The sequence below is a fragment of the Megascapheus bottae genome, chromosome 8, assembly GCF_031878675.1.
Source record: "Megascapheus bottae isolate mThoBot1 chromosome 8, mThoBot2.hap1, whole genome shotgun sequence".
Classification (NCBI taxonomy): Eukaryota; Metazoa; Chordata; class Mammalia; order Rodentia; family Geomyidae; genus Megascapheus; species Megascapheus bottae.
The window spans coordinates 56,329,751-56,339,320 of record NC_143516.1 but is presented as its reverse complement, the minus strand read 5'-3'; the positions used below and the strand labels follow the sequence as shown (position 1 = coordinate 56,339,320).

At 37.4% G+C, this 9,570-nt stretch overlaps 1 pseudogene; it reads left to right on the top strand.

Moving 5' to 3' along the window:
• Positions 1-2,513: 2,513 nt before the first annotated feature.
• On the top strand, positions 2,514-3,395 carry LOC150059969 (chromobox protein homolog 1 pseudogene; annotated as a pseudogene).
• The last annotated feature ends 6,175 nt before the right edge of the window (positions 3,396-9,570 follow it).

The window sequence follows — 9,570 nt, the reverse complement described above, 5'->3', positions numbered from 1 at the left end:
AACAAAGCAATGTTAGTAAAAGATTTATCTTAAAAATTAGCAAAGAAAATTGAAAAGAATGAAAGGTTAGGAATGAGGTTTGCTACTTTATTAAAGCACTAGAAGGCTTCTTTGCAAAAGATCTAAAAGAGGAAAGGTCCAGAAACACACAAAAAATAGGAGGAGGAGGAGGAGGAGGAGGAGGAAGAGGAGGAGGAGGAGGAGGAGGTGGAGGAGGAAGGAGAGGCTGAGGAGAGGGGGAAAAGGAGAAGGGGAAGGAGAAAGAGGAGGAGAGTTCCAGGCAGAAGGACTAATCAAGGCAAAAGCTACTAAGGATTAATCCACAGAAGGCACAGTCATTAGCTGCCAGGAATTATGGAATTTTATTTTTGAAAAGCTTGTGAAGGTCAACCTCTAATGTTTTTACTTCTCTAGGGAAACAGAGATTTGTCTAAAATCACACAACCATGTAGAGCTTGGATTGGGAGACCCACTTCCTGTCTGGCTGAGGCTCAAGGAGGTGAGTGCTCATGAAAACATTACCAGAGTGATTGACTATGCAGATGCAGGGGGGAGGTTCCAGAGGGAAAGATAGTCTTGTGTCATTATCTACCCTGATATAATACCAAACTGACCCAATCACAGTAATATGTTAGGTAAATACATTGTCATATGATTAAACCGTTGCTTCAAAAATCAGCTTGCAGTAGCAAAGCCTTTTAAAATAAGACTTAAAAACCATAAACTGCAAAAGAAGAGTTAACAAATATAATGATATACAGAGTAGAAACTTAAGTGTTGAAAGAAATGATAGGAAAAGCAACAAAAACAAAATAAAACACAGGGGAAAACGTGTTACTCATTTGACAGAAAAACAGGATAATTTCATTAGTTTACAAAAACTTCAAGTTTTGTAAAAGCAAACAACTTGGAATAGTCATGGCTAAGAAGAAACAACTTTACATATTTCTGGCGAAAGGGAGAAGTAGCAGAATCATTCTAGAGAAGCTCTTGGAAATGCTCATAAAAATATGAAATACATGTTATCATGACCCAGAGTTTGAATATTCATTCAAGCAATAATAAATTTGAATATTCATCCTTTCAGCAAATATTTTTGAGCATCTTTATCTTTTTGTGCCAAGTTCTATCGTTAAGTGCTGAAGATGATGAGCATAAATGTGTTCTGTCTGCAAGGAATTTGTTGGAGTTTGTTCCAGAATGTTGTTGGGAATATCTCATGTAAGAATTAGAAACCCCAAGCTTAGTTATGGTTAAGTACATTCATTTAAAAGAAAACAGAAATATTCTATGTGCCATTATGCCCCAATGAGTGGGGGTGGTAATTTCAATGGAAAGGCTCTAATCACATTGCTAGCTGTTGGCATAATCTTTTCTACTGATCTTTCATGCTTCACTTTTGAAATTGATTCTGGTTAATTTCATCCTTGAATTTTAGTTCCTTAAGAAGCAGCATCTGATATCTATAACCTTTCTTTCCAGACTGTTCCCATCCACCCAGCAAAGTATGTTGAGCCATTTGGCCAGCAGATGTCACTGTGCTTGAAAAGCAAGTTGCTTCTCTTGCCAGAGTCCTGAGAGGGCCCAGTGTACACTCTCATCCCAGGCCAGGACCCTGCAAAATATTCAAGGACCTTGAACAAGTGGTATTTATGAGTATCTGCTGTATTTCATCTCTTTTATTATAATTTCCTCCTTTGTTCATTAAGTCATATCCTTAGTAATTAGCTGTATGGCCCCATTAATTATGATTTCTAAGTCTTTACTTATTGGAGCTATTTCCTTTCATTCTAAACAGTTACAGTAGAGAGCTGTTAAGGAAATCAAACAATAGAATGACTACATTTTCAATTGGCAGTTATGAAAGTTTACTACTATTTTTAAGCTTTTAACGAATTTCTTTCTGGGCACTGGTAACATAAGCTACCAGTGGAAGTTCAGATCCATCCTTGACAGAAAAGTGAATGAGATTCTGTCTCCAATGTACCAGCAAAATGCTGATCTGGAAGTATGGATAAAGGGGTAGAGTGCTAGTTAGAAGTAAGCCAAGCAACTGTGAGATACTGAGTTTGAGCTGGATACTATCATACTATCAGCACAAAATGAAAGAAGAGAGAGAGAGAGAGAGAGAGAGAGAGAGAGAGAGAGAGAGAGAGAGAGAGAGAGGGAGGGAGGGAGGGAGGGAGGGAGGGAGGGAGGGAAAAGGAAGAAGGAAGGAAGAGAGAGAAAAGGAAGAAGGAAGGAAGAAAAAAAATAAAGAAAAAAATTATTGTTCAAATTTATTCTCCCCCAAATATCCATTAAGAATCCCTACAGGCTTTTATTTCAAAATATATTTGAACTATGAACAGTCTGACATATAGTCATCATTTATTAGAATTTTCAACTTTTCATGTTACAAAATATAGGAAGAAAAAGTTCACAAAATACTAAGTTTTAAGTGAATAGATGGAGCATCTGTGATTTTCTGTCATTTCCCAGTGAGTAGCTCATTCTGCCATGGTTGTATGGTAATGAAGCATCAAGGACTCCATTCCTGGGGCATTCTAGGCAGGAAGTCTCTAGGTTCATTCCTGGAGCCTCTCCCTTACCATGGTCCCAAGGAGGATGAGGGAGAGGGAGCCCAGGTCGATGCTGACCACATCAACACAAAGGCACTCCGACACCAGGAAACCACAGGAGAAGAGACTGAATGCAGGGTGCTGACCAGCAGATCTTCCCAGGGGCTCCTCACACCATAACTTGCCTTTTGACTGCAGTGATTCTGACTTTCACCATAGTGACTTCTTTTCACCATAGTGACTTCTTTTCACCATAGTGACTTCTTTCACCATAGAGATTTCTTTGTTGGTGGGCCCTATGGGAAAAAAAGCGAAACAAGAAGAAAGTGGAGGAGGTACTAGAAGAGGAGGAAGAGGAATATGTGGTGGAAAAGTTCTCGACTGTCGAGTTGTAAAGGGCAAAATGGAGCCCCTCCTAAAGCGGAAAGTTTCTCAGATGAGGACAATACATGGGAGTCAGAAGAGAACCTTGATTGCTCTGACCTCATGGCTGAGTTTCTGCAATCGCAGAAAACAGCACAAGAGACAGACAAATCAGAGGCCGGCAAGCTGATTCGGAAGATACAGGGGAGGAAAGCAAGCCAAAGAAGAAAGAAGAGTCAGAAAAGCCACAAGGCTTTGCCAAGGATTTGGAGCCAGAGCAAATTATTGGAGCTACGGCCTACAGCAGAGAGCTCATGTTCTTGGAAATGGAAAAGCTGGGGTGAGGCTGATCTCGTCCTTGCCTAGGAAGCCAATGTCAAGCGCCCACGGGTTGTCATCTTCTACGAGAAAAGGTTGAGGTGACATTCCTACTCCTCAGAGGACTACGATCAAAAAAAGAGACAAGAATGAACTCTCCAGAGTAGCAGCTCCTTTCATCTCTGACTGTGAGTTTCCATTGGGGAGGAAGGAGTTCTACTTATCTTGACACTATATGGTGTCTTGAGAAGATGTCCTTTGAAGAACCAGTATCTTTTCTATGCCCTGAAGCAGCCCAAGTGCTTTAAAGATCCACCCTATTTAGTTTACACACCAATCCCAGTGTGGGGTAAGGGGTTAAGTGTTTCAAGGAAATCCAGTCTGCATTTTGTTGAGAAAGGCAAAGAATCTTCTATGAGGGACAGAACTTTGCACAAGTGGGTATGTGGGAGAGCAAAAAGATACTGCTGATCTTCAAAGAGCATCACTCCACAACCCACAGCTTTCTTCCCAATAGGATTAACTGCATTTTTAAAGCATAGTTTTTGGCTATCACTGGTGTACTATCTGGGATTGGGAGGGGTGGACTGGAAGGAAGAGGGAATAAACAGGATCATTTTGGTTTAAATTTGGGGCTTGTTTGGGGAAATGGTAAAACAATGGGAAAACACCTAATGATTTGGTTCCATGCTAAAAATATTTTACTTTTTCAAAAAAATATCATTGGCACCATAAGTAAAGACTGAGAGATCCCTTAAAAGCTGTAAATGAGGTATTCCCTAACTTGGCTACACCGCTGCCCAGGAAGCTAAGCCAGTTCCTAAGTTACCAGCTTCCATTCTGGAGAGGGCAACAAAATGGGGAGGGGGGTCTTTTATTGGAGAGTATTGGACAGATTATTCTGTCGTCTTAGAGGTGCTGAATATTGAAATTAGACAAAGACCCCCCCCTTTTTTTTCCTCCAGTTTGTTTTCAATTTGTCCACTTAAACCACTGACTTAAATTTTGGGGATAGGACTGAGGGAGTGTAAGAGAAGAACCTCATGCTGTTAGGGTAAAGCCTTGTGATCTGGTTTTTTTTTGGTATTTTTTATTGTAATTAATAAAGGGGTTACATAATATTTGCCAGATAGAAGGTGCATTAATTCACATACATTGATACCCTTTCACATGTCTTGGTCCCCATTACCCTCCCCCCACCCACCATCTTGTTTTCCCCCCTTCCCTATCCAATTTCAAATAATCAAATACAAATATATCTGATATATCAGATAACAAAGTGAGATACTGTAACAATATGAGATAACCAAGGGACAGCAAAAGAGCTGAGAGATAACATAGTACCTTAAGGACAACATTATATGGCTTTTGTATCTATATCCTAGAGGTCCTTTCAATTAGCTTCATACTATATGGCCTTATGTATCAAGGCTTTGCTCTATTGCAAATCTCTGATAGGAGAGCAGAGGTTTCTACTGATTATGGCAAATGAAGGAAACCATTGAGCATAAGTTCCTTTGAGTCTGGCTTACTTCACTTAATATGATTTTTTCTAAGTCTTTCCATTTCCTAACAAATGGGGTAATGTCGTTCTTTCTGACAGCAGCTAGAATTCCATTGTGTATAAATACCACATCTTGTTGATCCATTCATCAACTGAGGGACATCTAGGTTGGTTCCATATCTTTGCTATGGTAATAGTGCTGCAATGAACATTGTTGTGCTAGTGGATTTAGTATGTCCTTGTTTCTGGATGATTGGGTAAATGCCAAGTAGTGGAATTGCTGGGTTATAGGGGAGCCTATGTTTAGCCTTTTGAGGCATTGCCATACTGCTTTCCATAGTGGTTGAATGAGTTTGCACTCCTACCAACAGTGTAGTAGTGATCCCTTCTGGCCACATCCCTCCCAGCATCCTGGCCATTCTAACTGGAGTGAGGTGGAATCTTAGAGTTGTTTTGATTTGCATTTCTTTTATGACCAGAGATGTTGAGCATTTCTTCATGTGTCTATAGGCCATTGTGATCTGTTTTTTGATCTTTGTACTTTGAGGCTATTAGTATCAGGGTTTAGTCACAGCACAAATATCATTGAGTAGCTCCAAGGGTTTAATTATTCCAAAAGCTCTCGTCTCAGGAGATTAACCTGTCATACCAGGGCAGTCCTTTCCTTTAAAACTGGGGAAAAAAGTACAAAACAATCATAAGAATTAACAGCTACTCTAAAATGTCCTTTTTCCCTATTTTTTTCTTTTTTGAGACAAGGTCTTGATATATAGCTTAGGCTGGCCTTGAATTTTCAATCCTCCTGCCTCAGCCTTTCAAATTCTGTAATTATAGGTTTAAAGCATCATGCTCAGTTCTATGGATTCTTGATATCAAGACTTGCAAATTTTTGTTAGGTATCTGTTAAGACATCTGTGAAAATTCTGTTTCACTGTAAATTTCAACATGCTGTCAGTTTTTGTCTTAATGAAACTAATTAAAAAGAAAAAAAACAGAACGGGGCATGGTGACTATACCGATAATCCTAGCTACTCCGGAGGCTGAGATCTGAGAATCACAGTTCAAAGCCAGGCTGGGCTTTGACTCTGATAAGACTTTTATCTCCAGTTAACCACTAGCAAACCAGAAGTGGCACTGTGGCTCATGGGTAGGGCAGTATCCTTGAGCTGAAGAGCTCAGAGACAGTGCCTAGTACCAGAGTTCAAGCTCCACAAACGACAAAAAACAAAAACAGAAGTAGGAATAAAAAAACTTACCTGAAAATTTTGCCAAACAAATTAAAAAGAAATCATCAGCTATTTAAAGGACAAGATTTTCTGAGTAATTTCAAATTACTAAGTTCTTCAAATTTATACTAGTGTCTACATAGTGGGAAAACAGATACTTTTCTTCTTTTTCTTATCAGGAATTTTTCTTATAAGGAGATTTCTCTTTCTAATTTTATTAGCATACATTAGCTATCCAGGGTGATTGGAGTTTCCTTGTGACATTTGTATTCATATAAATAATGTATTTCAATCAATCTCCCCTTTCATTTCCTTCTTCCTAATATAATTCCAAATGATTGCATTGTTCTACTTTCACACATTAACAAATCATTTACTCCTTATTCATGCTGTTTCACCTTTGTCAGTCCAATTTACCTCTTCAAAAACAGAAATTCTTACAGGAAGTGTGTCCGTACTTTTAACATCAGATGTATTACCAGGCAGTTGATGGTTTGAGGAGTAGCTCTTTGGGGTTTTGTTTGTTGGATGGGCAAGAATCTCAGCTTGCAAAATATTTTTCTTCCCTTTGACCCACAAAGTGATATTCAAATTGTTCTATTCATAATAAAAGCAAAGTAAAATTCAATTCTTTCTCATAGTGCATTCTGAAGGTTGAATTTCATTGTTTTTAAAGAAATAATTATTTTAACTTATCATTAACTAGTTGTTTACAAGAGTTAGCATTTAATATACTTATTTTTGAATGGAATAGATCTTAATCAATATCATCCTTTCAACATTCTCACACATCCTTCCCTGTCCACCCTTTCCTCACATTTCTTAGTACTATAAGGATATACATTGTATTATCGACTTCATTAGTCCCTTCTTCTCCTCTTCATTCTTCTGCCTCTTTCCCCTTCACTGTACCATATCACTTTCAAGTACTCTTTCCCTGGTGTTTGGAAAACTTTGACTCTGCCTTTTTGAGGAATTACACTATTTGAGTTCTCTCTTGAAATGATTATTTGTACACACTTGTATACCACCCAATGTACTTACTTATAAGTTTATAAGCTAAGTCTAGCTTTAATACCTAAGGGAAAAAACATGTATACTTTGTCACTCTGACTTACTTCACTTAATTTTTCTGGGTCTTTCCATTTCTTTACAAAAGTACAATATCATTCTTTGTAATGGATGAGGAAAATTCCACTGTGTATGTACACCACTCTTAAGAAATGAATTTCTACTTACATAGATTCAACAAGGCATGTTAACACCCAAGGAACTTACTCTGTACTTTTCTGAACTAGAATCATATAGTACTAAAGCTTGAAAGTTAATCACCATCTGGGAGCTTGGTAAAGACCCTAGAATCATAATTTTTATCTTCCTTGTGGAATATATATTTGTATGGCTCTTATGAGTTTAGTTTACTTCAAAGCTAGAAGTCACCTATTTCTGCTGTTTTCTGCTCAGATTCTGCATATACTACCTAAAACTGTAGAATATCCTCAAGTCAGCCAATGTTCTACATCAGGAAATGACACTACTTGTAGAACTGACAGGCAAGCAAAATAGCAGCTCCCAGGCTGGGACTCTCTATGTACTGTTAACACATATGAGCTTTATTACTCATAGTGAGATTTCAAACTTGGTCAGATAGAGTTTCTCTTTGAAGAATACATTTCTGACATTGTTATGTTATCATTTTCAGTTCATCTAAAATTTCAAACTTTTCACAATAAGCATGGAGTCCGGAATATGAAGGAATTCAGTAAAGACACCTTTAAAATATTTTTAACATTTTTTTCTGAATACTTTGTGGGTAAAGGAAATCATTACATATTATTCTTCATGTGATAATTGTGTTTGTATTTTATCTGAATAATAAGTTATCTAAACAAGATACCAGTTTAAAGCTATGTCTCAGGATTAAAAATAGATTCAAAATGCAAATGTTTTTATATGTTCATGCTATGAAGGCTCTTTCCAAAACTCATGTTGATGTAATTGCCACCATTACAGTACTAAGAGGTGGGAACTTGAAGAAGGGTCTACCTGTATAAATGAATTAATGTACCACCACAGGACGAGGTTACAAGACACTGGGTTTAACTAAGCATGTGACTCATGCCTATATTGCTAGCACTCATGAGACTGAGACAGTAGGATCAAAGTTCTATGTCTGTCTGGATACATGGTGAGAGATTGTCACAAAAAGATGAGAATAGGTTAGTAATGTGATATCCATTTCTGTCTTGATTGTGCTTTCTTGCTCTTCCATTATTATAGGGGAAGGCTCTTGGCAGATACTCAAAATGTGATACTAGACTCTCTAGCCCTATCCATGAGAGGTGAATTTCTTTTCTTCCCTAATCTGTGGTTCTTCCTTATGGCAGTAGAAGATAGACTAAGAGAATCCAGGTGGGAAAAATGAGATTATCAAGCACTTCTTAGGGTTAATACAGTTATAAATAACTTACTGCGCTGCCTGATCTGGAATAAAACAGCTTTATCTACAAAGTTTTATACTTAAAGAACTGAACTTGATGGGTGTGGGGAGGGAAACAGGAACAAAAATATATATCAATTTGTACGTATAACTACTTGAAGAAAATAAAAAAATACATACATACATACAAACATTGAGAAGTGCGTACTTACTAGTACATACTGTCTAAGGGGTTCCTACAATGCCAATTTAGACCAAAGCCTGCATTCACATATTCATTTCCTCAAAAACCTGCAATAATCATTTGCTGAGCTGATTTTAATATTTTTTCTCCCGAAAACTCTTTCTGCTACCAAGCTTGGAGCTGGGTACTCAAGACAAGTGTGACTGATTTGGGAAAACACCCTGTTGTTAGGGATGTCTCTACTTTTCCATTAGGAGTGCAGAGTATTCCTAAACATATTATACATAGGGATTCTACCATTAACTATCCTGAAAATGAAAGTATTTCAGAAAGTGAGAGTACTACAGGACCCCAGAGTTTTCTAATTCACTCCAAAGGAATGATCTGAGTGCAGATTATGATTAACACCAATTGGCAAAGGGATTTTAAATCTGGACATAATTAAATGAGCACATATATTTGCATACTTTTTTGAGTCTTTATGAATGGCCATGATTATATCTTATTCATTCTGAAAATTGTTCTGTGATATATGGAAATTTTGACTGGGAAAATGCATAGATAATTGCTATGATTTTTATTATTTTTTCAGACATGCACACACACACACACACTTTTGTCTGACTCCTTCTACCAATATTGTTGATATGATTTATGTCTTTTGTTCTATGGAGCTGAAGTTCATTTGTTTTTGTTCTTCATCTCCCTTTTTTGAAATAAGGTTTTCAAATTTTAGATTTTTGTTTCTGATTTTGTAGTTAGACAATTTGTGTGTATATATCTATAGAGATTGATTTGTGTGTATCTATCTATAGAGATTGATATAGATAGAGATATAGATGATAACGTACCCTGGGACACAAATCCAAACACAAGATTCATTTGTTTCATATACACACTAAAACAAAGAGAAAAGGAAACAGGGAAAAGGTTCCATGACATTAGACTCAGCCATAGTGTTCTGCAGTATGATT